The sequence below is a fragment of the Marmota flaviventris genome, chromosome 18, assembly GCF_047511675.1.
Source record: "Marmota flaviventris isolate mMarFla1 chromosome 18, mMarFla1.hap1, whole genome shotgun sequence".
Taxonomy (NCBI): Eukaryota; Metazoa; Chordata; class Mammalia; order Rodentia; family Sciuridae; genus Marmota; species Marmota flaviventris.
This window is the reverse complement of record NC_092515.1, coordinates 30,642,914-30,656,036: the sequence shown is the minus strand read 5'-3', so window position 1 is coordinate 30,656,036 and position 13,123 is coordinate 30,642,914. Positions and strand designations below refer to the sequence as shown.

At 55.0% G+C, this 13,123-nt stretch overlaps 1 protein-coding gene across 1 annotated transcript in view; it reads left to right on the top strand.

Moving 5' to 3' along the window:
* The window catches only part of Znf423 (zinc finger protein 423), a 318,207-nt gene that overhangs the window by 164,908 nt on the left and 140,176 nt on the right, over positions 1-13,123 (top strand). The gene's annotated exons all lie outside the window — the stretch shown is intronic.

The following is a 13,123-nucleotide window of genomic DNA, read 5'->3' as shown; positions in this document are numbered from 1 at the left end:
TAATAGCTATTTTGGCAGGAGTACCAATCCTGCGTGGTGTTGCTGGCACGGGTAGGAGAATGGCTCTGTGGGGTAGGAGGAATGGTGGGTGCGTCTTACACAGAGCAGCAGACTCAGAGGACCCCAGAGTCCTCCCTCCCCTGCCAGCGCCCGCTTGAGGCAGTCCTGGTGAGCAGTTGCCGAAACTAAGACCAGAGAGGTTGAGAGGTCGAGAGGTCAGCATCAGGTCACACAGTGAGTCAATGTTGGGGTTGGATTTGGGGTCCCTGTGGGGTCTTGGGGGTCACGGCTTGGACTGTGAACTCTGAAGGCAGGACCCTCGCTTTCACCCCGAGCACCTCATTTGCATCTCAGAAAATGTACCAAGGTAGCATGCCCCAGCTTCCGGGGCTCACACCTGTTAGTCTCCTGCCTGGAACGTTCTTCCTTCAGATCCCGCCTTGGGGTGCGTCCTTGCTGGCGTCAGGTCACCCTGTGGTGTGTCCAGTGTACCGCCTCCTGCCCCACCCTCCCTGCGGGTTCGTAGCTCCACCTAAGGAGCTCTGTGTTGATTTATTGCCTTACCCGGAAAGGAAGGGCCAGATTCCCCTCATTACACCGAAAGCTCTCTGAGGGCAAGGGCCTCGTTTAGTTCCTGCCCTGTCCCCAGAGCCAGGAACAGGGCTGGTAGAGGAGGCGTTTATTCATATTTGTTGAAGGACTAAATGTAAATTGCCATGTCACTTTAACAAATGGCTGTGACAGGTGACTCACTGTTTGTGTTCTTCTTTCTTTCTGTTATTCCTGCCCCTAACAGGTAGTCGGCACTCACTCCCTTAAGGCTCATGATGAGACAATTATTTCTTCTTCTTCTTCCTCCTCCTCCTCCTCCTCCTCCTCCTCCTCCTCCTCCTCCACCTTCACCGCTACCTCCTCCTTTACCTCCTCTTCCTTTTCCTCCTCCTCCTCTCCCCTTTCCCTCCCTCCCTTCCTCCCTTCCTTCCTTCCTGTTTCTTTTCTCCTTGGCATTGGGGATCGATCTCAGGGACACTGTGGCATTGAGCTACATTCCCAGTCCTTTTTATTTTGAGACAGGTCTTGTTGAGTGGCTGAGGCTGGCCTTGAACTTGTGATCCTCCTGCCTCAGCCTCCCAAGTCGTTGGGATCACAAGTGTGCCCCACGGCGCCCTGTGAGATCATTTCTTCTTACCTGAAGAGAGTTCAGAAGGGAATATGCTACCTGGAAGAGACCAAAACCTCATTGTAGAAGGGGTGTTAAGTCCTGGTGTAGGGTGGACTGGCTCCTTCTAGGGCCCTTCTAGGTTTAGTTTCATGTTGGGCTCAGTGTTGAGATAGTGGGGCTGGCTTTCTCCTTTTAGGACTTCAGCAGGGGTGGCGTAAGGAGGTGGTGATCTGAGGATGCTCATGGGAAGGGAGGCTGGGAAGCAGGGCACGTGGGGTCTTCCAAGCAGTCTCCACATTTGCCACCGCTGATCTAGAAATGGCACACAAGGCACCTTTATTGAACATCCCTGTGTGCTGGGTGCGGGGCCAGAGAGCTTAGCCTGCATGGTCTGATTTGATCCTCACCCAAACCCGACCAGAAAAAGACCTTGTCTGCTCCCTGCCCTGGAGGAGGCTTTGAGAGGGTGGTGACTTTTCCTGGTTGGCACAGTTGGCCCGTGGTGGCGTTGATTTGAACCTGGGTTCTCGGTCTCCAGAGCCTTTCTTTTATGCAAACCTGATGCCCCTGGAATGCGGCCCCCAGGGGCCAGGCTCCGCTGGTGTTGCTGTCCCAGCACTGGGACCACAACTTGCCACTAAGGAGGTGCTCCCTAAATATTTGAGGATGATGGATGGCTGACAAATGAACAGCGCAAGGCCTTCCTTAGAGGAGTGGGAGCACTTGGCAAGAGAAGAGACACCCAGGCTGGGCAGGGGGTGACACCCACTTGCACTTGCATCGGTCTTTCTCCCAGATAAACCTACAGGGGGCGGCTTGCCTGTGCGTTCCTGGTGGAGGGCACACTGTTTGTGGGTGCTTTTGGGTACGTCAGGAGGTCTCTGGTGTGACTGGGACGTCCCAATCTGGTGTGTGGGGAAGACACTGACACCCTGACCCTCCAGGGTGTGTATGCATGGAGGCATTCGCTTGAGGGGTCTTACCAGAAAAAAAAATGCAAGCCCCCCCCACCCCCCCACCCCCCCCCCCCCCGTCACATTGCTGAGTCTGTCTCTTTAAGAGCAGGGACTCTTAGCTTGTTATCTTATTAAATCTGTCCATTTGCTCTGCTTTGGTCTGAAAAAAATAGGACTCCCCCCTCCCTGCCTGGGGTCTCCTTGTTTTAATGCCATTTCTCTGGGGATCCAGGCCAAGACAGGTAGCTGGGCTGTGCCTTCTGTTTTCACTTCCCACCCCTGCTCAGAGCCTTGCTCTTACTTGGCGCCAAGAGATTTCGTTCAAATAAAAGAATGGCAGATGCAGGCCACTCTGAAGCCCAGACGAACTGCCTTCTGCCATCGCGCAGGGGCACGGGACCTTGTATGCACTGCTGAGCCGCCACCGTGGCTCCTAGGCCTCTGCCTCCCAGTGGCCCCTGGAGGAGCTCCTCGCGGCTTGTGGTGGTCACTCCGCCAGTCATCCACTCCTGCACGCATTTTCTCAGTTTTTCATTTAGATAGTCGCTTATACCAGAGTGAATGCCTTCTGTAGACCAAGCCTGAACTTCCACCATGTTGTCCCTCCTTCTTTCTATCTGTCTCCATCCACCCATCCACTCATCTGTCCATCCATCCATCCGTCTGTCCAACCGTCCGTTCATCCATCCATCCATTTGTACATCCATCCACCCACTCGTCTATCTGTCCATCCATCCATTCATCTGTCTTTCCATCTGTCCATCCATCCGTCCATCCATCCATCCATCCATCCACTCATCCATTCATCTATATGTCCATCTATTCATCTGTCCATCCATCCATCCATCCATCCATCCACCCGTCCATTCATCCACCATCCATCTATCCACCCATCCATCCATCTGTCTGTCTTTCCATCTGTCCATCTGTCCACCCATCCATCTGTTCATCTATCCACCCATTTATCCATCCATCTTCATCTGTCCATCCATCCATCCATCTATCCATCCATCCTCTCTTTCCATCTGTCCATCTGTCTGTCCGTCCATCCATCCATTCATCCATCCATCCATCCATCCATCCATCCATCCATCCACCCACCCATCTGTCCACCCATCCATCCATCCATCCACCCATCTGTCCGTCCATCCATCCATTCATCTACCCTTCTGTCCATCCGTCCATCCATGCCATTGGTGCTGGCTGTTTCCTGGAGGCCAGGATCCTTTCATCCCTTCCTCAAGCAGAGAGCTATTGCCAGGTGCCTGTGGGGCTCCCCGGGACCCAGGAACTCAGGACTTATCCGAGTTGTCTTCAGTCTGTTCTAAGCCAAGAGCACCTGCGAGGAATCCTAACCCTGTCTTAGAAGAGGCTGAGAAGGACCAAGTGCAGCTGTTTAGCTGCAGAGCCGAATGGAGGAGCCAGGAGTGTGCCCCTCCTTCATGGCCCTGCGCTCCTTGCTGACCGACGCCTGCCCAAAGTGACTGACGTGCAGGATCACGTTCTCTCCAGCAGGCACTGAGGGTCCCCCAGCGCCAGGCACTGTGATGAGCTGATAACCTGCCGAGGACAGTGGAGCAGGCAGGGGCAGGCGGGGCCCAGCACCTCCCTCCGGGGTGCTGTTCTCCTGAGCTGGGCTGGCACTGTCCCGGGTCCACCTGTGGGGAGAAGGCTGGGACTGCAGGGAGGGCAGTGAACCCCCAAACATGTGCAGGATCCTGGGTGATCAGTCACTTTCCACCAGTGGTGGCCTCAGTTTACCCACCTGCCTGATGTCATTCTCCCCAGCCCACTCCTGAGCGTGTGTGTGCCCGTGAGTGTGGGCATGGGGATCCCGAGTGTCCAGTGACACTGAAGTGATCCGTCCGTCATGCAGCGGTGGGTGGGCCAGGCTCTGACTCCTCCTGGCCCCACCAGATCCTGTCATGAGGCAAGTCCTCCCCGAGACCTCCAGGGCCACAGTATCCTCCCACATACAACGGGTAGAGAGCCAGGTGGTCCCAGAGGTCTCTTCAGCCCTTTGTGACTCATTTCCCTCATCTGCAAAACGGGCCCAACAAAGGGATTTTGTGTCGTTCCAGTGCACTGAAACAAGTGGGACACTTAGGACTAACAATGTGCGCATTTAGACATGTCGTATAAACTTTTACAAGCCTGACACTTGTCAGTGAATGTGGCTTATGGTGATGGTGAGTTTCAGGTTCATTTGTGAGTGTAGGCACCGTGAGCAGAGGGAGGTCCTGCTTCCAGTCTAAGGGGACAGTGGCCGTTCAGGCTCAGGAGGCAGAGGTAGGAGGGCAGAGGTGGGATGGGATCCTGGGCAGGGGACAGCAATGCTGGGAAGCTCTCAGGGCCACTGCTGTGGCCTTGATGTCTGGACTTCAGCTGCCGCACCCCACACTTGGAAGTTGGGTCAGGGAAAGCCCTGGGGCTCCTCATCTCACTGTGGCCCTGGGCCCGGCTGCTGTACCCAGGACCCTTCCCCTGGCCTGGAAAATTGCTCTCCGCCGTGGGCAGGGCTGGTCACCACCAATCGTGGAGGCTTCATGGCTCGGCAGCAAAGCCCACCATGGTGATTTTTCTGGAGGCTGAAACATGAAATCCAGGAAAAATGGAAATTTTCTCTGCTAAGTTGTAGATTTGACTGAGTCCAAGGGGCCATGGGGACCACCAAGTGCCTGGCTCCAGCACATCCTTGAGAAGCCCAGGGCCCCCCGCCATGCCCGTCCTCCTGTGGGTGTGCAGCTGTTTAGCTGCAGAGCCGAATGGAGGAGCCAGGAGCGTGCCCCTCCTTCATGGCCCTGGGCCCCCCCAGGCCACTTCTCTCCTGCTGGCCTCTCTCCCGGCATGGTGCTGGGGATGTGGTGGGTACTGAGGCGGGCCACCAGCCTGGTGACGCAGCCTAGAAGGGAATGAACCCAGAGCTGAGCCACAGCAGGGCCACCCGTGGGTTTTGGGGGCCGCTTTTGGGGGTGCAGAGCTCAGAGGCAGTGTGTGCATTTTAAAAATAATATACTCTTCCTTCAATGGGCCTGACAAACACTCCACACCCACGATTTGATCCATGTTGTTCCTCAGGACTGTGCTCCGGGAGGTAGCATTGTTAGGTGATCCAGGGGACTGAGTTGAGTGACAGTGCTGGGGTGCAAATCCTGGTGTGGGCAGGGAGTGGGCTGCGGAGCCCGAAGTAAGCGGCGCCTGGTGCCCCCCCCCTCCAGCACCTCAGGTCACTGCTGCACACGGGCCACCTGAACTCTGGGCCTCAGCAGGGCTCGCGTGTGGATTGCATGCTGGGGAGGTGCTTCCAAGAAGCAGGAGCGAGGGGGCAGGGAAAGAGGAGGCCGATTTGGGGGTGCAGCGTTGTTGCAGACCCTGGGCATGGTTCTCCTGGACCTTCGTGCCTGCGCTAGGTGCCCTGTAAGTCATCTCCGCAGGAGCCAGGGGCTCCAGGCTCCTTTGATTTGAAGATTCCTGGGGGGAGTTAACTCTCTGCCTTCTGGGCCAAGCTTGAGAGAAGGGGAAACCTGCAGGTGAGCCCTCAAGTTGGGGCGTCAAGCCCTGATGCTCAGACTGTCCACTGTGCTGTAGTGACGTTTGAGGGATCCATAGCTGTGACGTGTGTGTCTCCGTCTCTCCATCCCTCAGTGTCCTCCTCTGTAAAATGGGCCCACTCTCGTGACTGTCTCTTGGAGTTGCTGAGGGGCTCCTGGCACCTCACTGTGCCGAGGGAGTGCTTGGGGCAGACGGTATCTCACTTCTTCCAGATGCTGGAGGGTGAGCTTAGAGTGAGGCCTCGGATACAAGGAGCTGCTCTGTGATCTGAGGTCAGAAGGTGTGCACACTGTGCCCACGAAAGTCTGCTCCCCAGCCTAGGAGCATGGTCCCCTGATAGGTGTCTGGGCTCAAAATATGACAACCATCCAGGCCTCCCCTCAGGATCCCTGGCTGCCCGTCCCGACTGGGCACTTTGGAAGCTGGCTCCTTGGGAGAGTGCTTTGTCCCTAAGTGAGTCCCTCAGCCTGCCGCTCTCCCGGAGACCTCGTGTCTTCACACTCACATCCCACCATGGTGAAGAGCACAGGGCACCTGCATCCAAAGCCCAGCTCTGCCATCTCTCACCTGCAAGACCCTGGGCATGCTGATGCATCTCTGTAAGCCTCTGTTTTCTCATCTGTAAAATGGGGCCAGTAATAATAAGTGGTCAGATTAGATGAATATAAATAAGAACATGTGAGACAAATAATAGATGTTCTTAATTACACAGATGTGCACTTACATAATATGTATAATCTATGGATAAAATGTAATATTAATCACTCTTCAGTGCCATCTCTAAGCCGAGTTTTAGCTTAGCAGCACCATGTGCTTTTCTACAATACTGGATTTTGCAAAAAAAATTACAATCTGATTTTTTAAAAAAATCTTTATTTGTTTATTTGTTTGTTTTGTGGTGCCGGGGATCAAACCCAGTGCCTCATGTGCTAGGCAAGCGCTCTACCACTGAGCCACAACCCCAGCCCTCCTTTTTTGGTACCCGGGATTGAACCCAGGCCTGGTGGGCTAGGCTGTCTCTATCCCTGGCCACGTCCCTTGCCCTGTCCTTGGAACCGGCTGTCTGTCTGTCTGCTTGCTCATCCTCCTGAGCCCCCCTCTGTCCACATCTCCAGCAAGGAGGACCTGGAGCTTCCGAGGCCCAGGCCAGTGCTGACCCAGCCAGGTGTGAGACCCTGGGCCGTCCACCGGGCTGTGCTGCACTCTGCCGAGGCCAGCCAGACCTTGCGGGGCCCAAGGGACGCAGCTCTGGTGTCGATGAGGCTCATTCTCCCTGGGCCTCCCCTGGGAGCATAGGAGCTCGGATCTGCAGAGACCTAGTCAACCTGGCACAGACCCGCCCTGATGCCCTGCCTGTGACCTCCCCTGGCACCTGCCGTGAGCTGAGAGAGCTGTGCGTGGTCTCTGAGGCAAGGCCTCGGGGTGGGGGACTGTCAAGGTGGGGCCGGGTGCGCAGCAGGTTCCTAGGACAGGAGTCCTCCCCTGCAGCTCTGGGGCCTACAGCGGGGCCCTCTTTTGCATGTCTGCTCCCTGGGGAGCTGGGCTAGGCTCACCGTGACATCCTGACATCACTCCCCTCCTTCCCCAGGGCCCCGGGGACCAGGCTCCCTGGGGTGAAGGCAAAGGGCTGTCACGCAGGGGTGTGGGGGGCAGGTTGCACTGGGTGGGGTAAAGCTCTCACCATGATCGTGGGGAGGGGGAGCCTGCACCTCAGCTGGTCAGTTCTGCTCATTCTAAGGTCAGCAGTGTGGCACTGTAGAGGGGGGACAGGGCTGGAAACCGGAAGGCCTTTGACTGGGGGCCGTGGAGGGGGAGTGAGGAGGGGCAGCACTGAATCAGTGAGCAGGACCCCCCCTCGCCCACCCACTTAGCCCTGGCCCCGGACATCAGCCCCCCAAGGCAAAGGCCGGGCGGTTTGGGGAGAAGGAATTTCAGAGCGCAGGTTCAGCTCCGGAGGACCTTGAGGGGAACGTCCACCTGCTGTCCTGGCCTTTCTAGCGCCACACTCCCTTCCATGGGAGCAGATCCTGCCTCATCTTTCTGGGGGCCAAGGTGTACAATTTGGGGTCACTGTGGCTCCTTCGTCCAGGGAGGGAGCACTCTGATTCTCTCCACCACTGGCTAGGGTGGACTCATGGGGGATAGTGTCCCCCACCCTCAGTGCCCCAGAGGGCTCTTCAGGGGAGTGTGGTGGCTTCTGCTACTCACAATGACTTCGGCGCTTGTCCCCCTGGGAATGGGACTCCATGCAAATTGCGTAGGGTCATCCCCTCCATGGACACTGGGTCCGGGCAGGTCAGACCTCTGGGGCATTGGGGAACCTTTTCACAGGTTTCCCTGAAATGGGTTCTGCTCATAGACCCAGAAGAAATCCCTGGGCCAGGATGAGAGGTCCAAAGTCCAGCTCCTGCTGGTGTCTACTCACTAGCTCAGATTCCCTTGGTGGCTCCCTGGTCCTGCAGGATAGAGTTTGGGGCTCCTCTAGTCGGTGTCCAAGGTCTCCCTAATGGGCTCACATTGCACCGCACGGTGGATTCTCGTGACTTCAGGAGCGCCTGCCTCCCAATTTCACTCCCACCCATCAGGCCTCCCACCTGTGTCTGGATGGGGCGCAGACTCTGGTCCTCTGTGTACCTCTGCTGGGAGTTTTGGTGCTAGGGCTCACCTAGCATTTCTCTCTAAGTTCATTCTCAAATGAATCTATTTACTTCATCTTGCAAATAGGAAGGCAGGGTCCTTTGCTGTAGGTTGACAGAAACTTTAAAAGTGAGTGAAAAACAAAACCAAAGAAACCCCCGTGCTCACGTCACTGCAGCCAGAGATTCTGGAAAGTTGAGTTGGAGGCCTTCCTGTCTATGTGGAAACGGTACAGAGGAGTCGGCACCAGGACCCTAGCTCTTGACCTGAGGGGACGATCGCTCAGGGAATCGAGGGGCGCTGGTCTTCTCGGCATCAGTGCCATTAAGACCATCCAGGCTGTCCCCCCAAATCATGTGTTCTAACCATGGTAGGTGAAAGGAAAGTGACCACAACACTCAGAGCAACCAAAAGATCTTTATTGCAGCAGTGCAACAAAGAGAAAGGAAAGAAGGAAAGAGAGAGAGAGAGAGAAGAGGAAGCGCACACAGGAGAGAGACAGAGAAAGCAAGAGAGATAGCAAGAGAGAAAGAGCAAGAGAGAGGGGGGCCTGGCAGGAGGGAGTTTTTATAGCCCAAATCTAATGGGGCCTCTGGGTCTGCAAGCTGCCTTGTTGGCCCAAGGGGGGGTTAAGTGTTCAGCCTTAAGCAGGGTTGAATGTTCAGACTTGAGGCAAACAGGTGATAAAGGACCAGATAGAGGGGGGTTTGAGTGCGTGGGCTATCTTGCAGCCAACATCTGTTCAGCCTGCCCTGCAGACAACACAGTTCAGCCTGCTCTGCACCCAACAGTAGGTACTTCCAGGGGTCCGTGGAGATCTTTTTCTTGTCTTGAAAGCCCAGTGTGGTCGCTTCCTGCCTTCCAAGAAGGTACCTCGTCGGGCTCACCCGTTCCTGTTCAGGATTGGGTCTGACTGGCACCATTGGCCTACCTCGAGGGAAAGCTCCTTATAGCCGTACAGGTGAGCATGAGCCCACCTAGGCCTGCACCCTGCAGGGGACCAGGTGGAAGGGCATTCATGGTAAGCACCACAGTCTGAACAAAGGTCTGACGCTGGACCCTGTGAGGCATGTTCAGCTGCCTCTCTGATGACAGTAGGTGGTCTCCCTATCTCTGCAGAAAGATGGAGCTATTCCAGCTAACTGCCATGGAACTCAGGGCCCTTGCTGAGTCTCAGTTGTCTGATCTGTAAACTCGGGGGAAGTAGTGCTGGTGGTCACTGTGCAGGACAGAGGTGAGGACTTGGAGAGGGCAAGAGCTTGGCGCTGTGCCTGGCCACAGAGAGGGCTCAGTGTGACTGTGCCCTAGAGCCAATCAGAAGACACAGGGGCACCCCGAGCATTCACATAAGAACAGACAGTGCCCTGAGGTCAGGGAGGGGTGCCGGGGTAGCAGAAGAAGCCAGAGAAGGCTTCCTGGAGGCAGTGTCTTGAAGGACGGGCATGTTAGTTGGGACAGAGCAGGGTTGGTGCGCCCAGTTGGTAGGACAGGCCTCCAGAGGTGATGCCCACTTCCCTCCCTCCCTGCATGCTCCAGAGCCTCGGAAGGGGATGCAGCTCAGGACACCACGTGGACTTTGTCCCTGGAGCTGGCAGAGGGCATGCCTGAACACTTCCAGATCTTGCAAGGAATTCCGTGCCGCAGCTCTAACTTCTGCAGCTAAGACGGACGCACGGGAGGAACGCTATCCAAACACGCCTAATCCCAATCAGAGGATTATTTTCTCACAGAAAAGCTTCACCTATACTTAATAGTTTTAAATTGTTCCGGGTACCAATTAGACTTTTAATTTTGCTGTTCCCTCCGGCGGCTGGAGGATGTGTGTGGTTTGCGTTTAATCAGAGTTGAGGTTTTTTTTTTTTTTTTTGGTGGTGCTGGGGGAGGGAAGGCAAGGAGGCGACCGGTTCAGGGTTCCTTGTGGTCCTTCCAGAGCCCATGTAGGGGGAGAGGTGCTGGGCGGCTCTGATTTGGGGTTCTCTGTGGGACCACGGGAGGCATCTCCAGAGCGCTGAGTCCCAGTCCCCTCCCGGGGGCCTGAGCCAGGTCGCAGCTCCGCCCCCCACCGTGGCAGCCTTGCCTGGGGAACCCAACGTCGCGTTAAATATACGGATTATCCAAAAATTTCTGCAGCAATAGGGTGAGTTATTATTGATTCACAGAGCACGACAAAACATCACTGCATGAATTAGCAAACAGCTGTTTCTAATTTGAGTTTAGAACGGTACACAGAGGAACTTGTTTCTCTGTTCACTCCTTTCATTTATAATGAATTTTAATCACCGCTACAGGTGAGAAAAATGTAGAAACAAGCTTGTATCTTGTGGAAGAAACAAAGGAGAGACAGATGCTAACAGATTTCCAGCCTGTGATAAAAGGGATGTTTTGGTACACTTTACATGTAATTAGAGCGCAGCTGCTTCCAGTCCCAGGTCCACAAACGCGGCCGCACGTGGGCTCTGCCGATCTCCAAAGGGAGGGAAGAAAAACAGTGATTCAACCCCGAAAGCATTTTGCCTGCTCCCGAGTCGAGCAGAGCGCCCTTCGTGACAGCCCTTGGTGGTGGTGTGACTTCATGAGGCTCAGTGAGATGACTTCACAAGGCTCTGGCTCCCTGTGAAGAGGTGGGCAGGGCAGTGGGGGGCGCGTGGGAGACCCACCCCAGGAGGCGGGCAGGTGCTGGGCTCCGGGCACCCAGTCTTCTGGGATCCTTCTGGGAGGGCAGAGGGGGCCCGCGGGGCCGGCAGGAGTGGATCGCGGTGTCCCTCTTTAGTGAGTTTGATCACAGCCAGTCTCGAGTGAGTTGACGTGTACTGGCTCTTTTTCGTTCTTTCTTTTTTTTTTTCCCCTTCTTTCCTAGTCTGTTTAATTTCTGCAATAAAACTCGAGCTGGATTGCATTTGCAATATCAGTGCTAAGTAAATTTGTCTAAGGGATGGAGCTGCCTGGCAGGCTGTGTGTTCTGAGAGGTCAGAAGCTTCAAGGGGAAGGCGATGCTTGCTCCCTGCCCTGCGTGTCTGGCAGCCCTGAGGGACAGCAGTCCCTGTGGTTCTGGGAAGCAGGGTCCTGGGGGTCTGAGCCTCATCCCCCACCCCCTCACTATGGAGCCTGGGGACCGAGTCCAAGCCATAGCACGGCTGCTGGTGCCCTGCTTTTCCATCTGTCGGGGGAGTGTCGGGCTGGGTGGCCTGGAAGTCTCCCTTAGGGTGGGATGTCCCGGGATTGTGACAGCAGGGGCCTTCTGGGCTTTTATGTAGGTCCAGTTTCCTTCGTCTTGAAAACCATCTGCTGCAGAGGTCACTGTGGTCCTTGGCTTAGACCCTGTTGGATATCCTTCAGGGCTCAGCGAGTCCGGATCTTACCCCTGTCTCCTGTCCATACAGACCATCCCACCCCCGCCCGCCTCTCTCCTCTCTCTGCCCTGCGACCACCTTAGGGTGAGCTGGGAGCCAGGAGCAGGGATGATTTTATGCATCACAGGACGTGTATCACAGATGACACTTTATGAATATTCACGGATTCCATCTGTAAAACATCTTGGTAGTTGAGACTGTTATTATCCCAGTTTTACCTGGGGGAAACTGAGGCAGGTTTCTTCCCCTGTAGAACAGAGGGAGAGTATTTAAAACCTACCTGATGTCACATCGGTGGTACGCGATGGAGTTGGGAGCCTAAGCCTGAATGCTGGCCCCGCAGCCTCTGTGAACGCAGGTGCCTTTAGGGCCCAGGGAGGGACGCACGGGATGGGAAGGAAGTCCCATCAGGTGAATGGATGCCCCTGGTCCAGAAGGGGAGCCGAGGCTCAGCCCCAGGCATCCATCACCATGTAGGATGCAGAACCCGTGCCACCAGGTCCTTGCTCTCTTCTTCAAGAAAAGCAAGAAGCAAATGTGGATTTTTTTAAAGGTTTTCTATTTTGAAAATGTTGGCATTTTTAATAAAATACCGATAACTGGATGGCCCCCAGACTACCCAGAGGAAGGACGGACGGCCATGGTGATCTGTGACCTGCTGCTCAGGTCGTCATTTACCCCAGTCCACCTGGCTAAGGGCCCTGAGCTGGGAGTCCTCTTTTTGCTTTTCCCTTGACCATCTGCTTTGGGATGTGAGGCTGTGACCCAGCCTCTCTGTTCTGCTTCTTTATCCGTGGGGCGATCACACAATTCACTGTGCAAAACTTAGGTACTTTCGAGTGTGGAAGAGAAAATTTACTTGGATCGAAGGCTGGGTTCCATTCCAGGATGCCTGGGTATATGGCACCCAGCTTGCTTGTAATAGTTGGATAAAAACCATCACATCATCCTCCACGACTGTGCAAAGTTGCCGCAAATGTCGGATGCGCTAATTGGTGTGAGTGCTGTGTAAAATTTTAAATGCCATTTGGATGCTGGGGTTTCTGATTAATGATGGTAGTGCAAGTTATTCTTAGGACCTCCTTCAGTCTTCTTTAGCCAACCTCGATCTGGTGCTTAGGAGCGTGCGTGTACTAACCACTTGGTAAGCGGTTTACTTTTATTATCTCCGTCCTATGGATGCAAAATATGGGGTCTCAGGAAAACCAACTGGCTCACAGTCACACAGCGGATGGGTGGCAGCCCAGTCTGAGTCCTGAGCAAACCCATGTGGGCCCTTACCGTGGCTCTGCTGTCTATCAGTAGTTGAGGTCTTTCTACAATCATCTTTGTGTCTCTTCAAGTTGATGCTGGTTTTGGCTCCCTGGAAGGTTTAGTGGGGGTCTCGATGACAGCTATGTAGGGTCACATGGCATTTTAGCAGCCCCCAGAGCTGGCAGAAGAAGAGCATGCCTGACCGTGGCTTT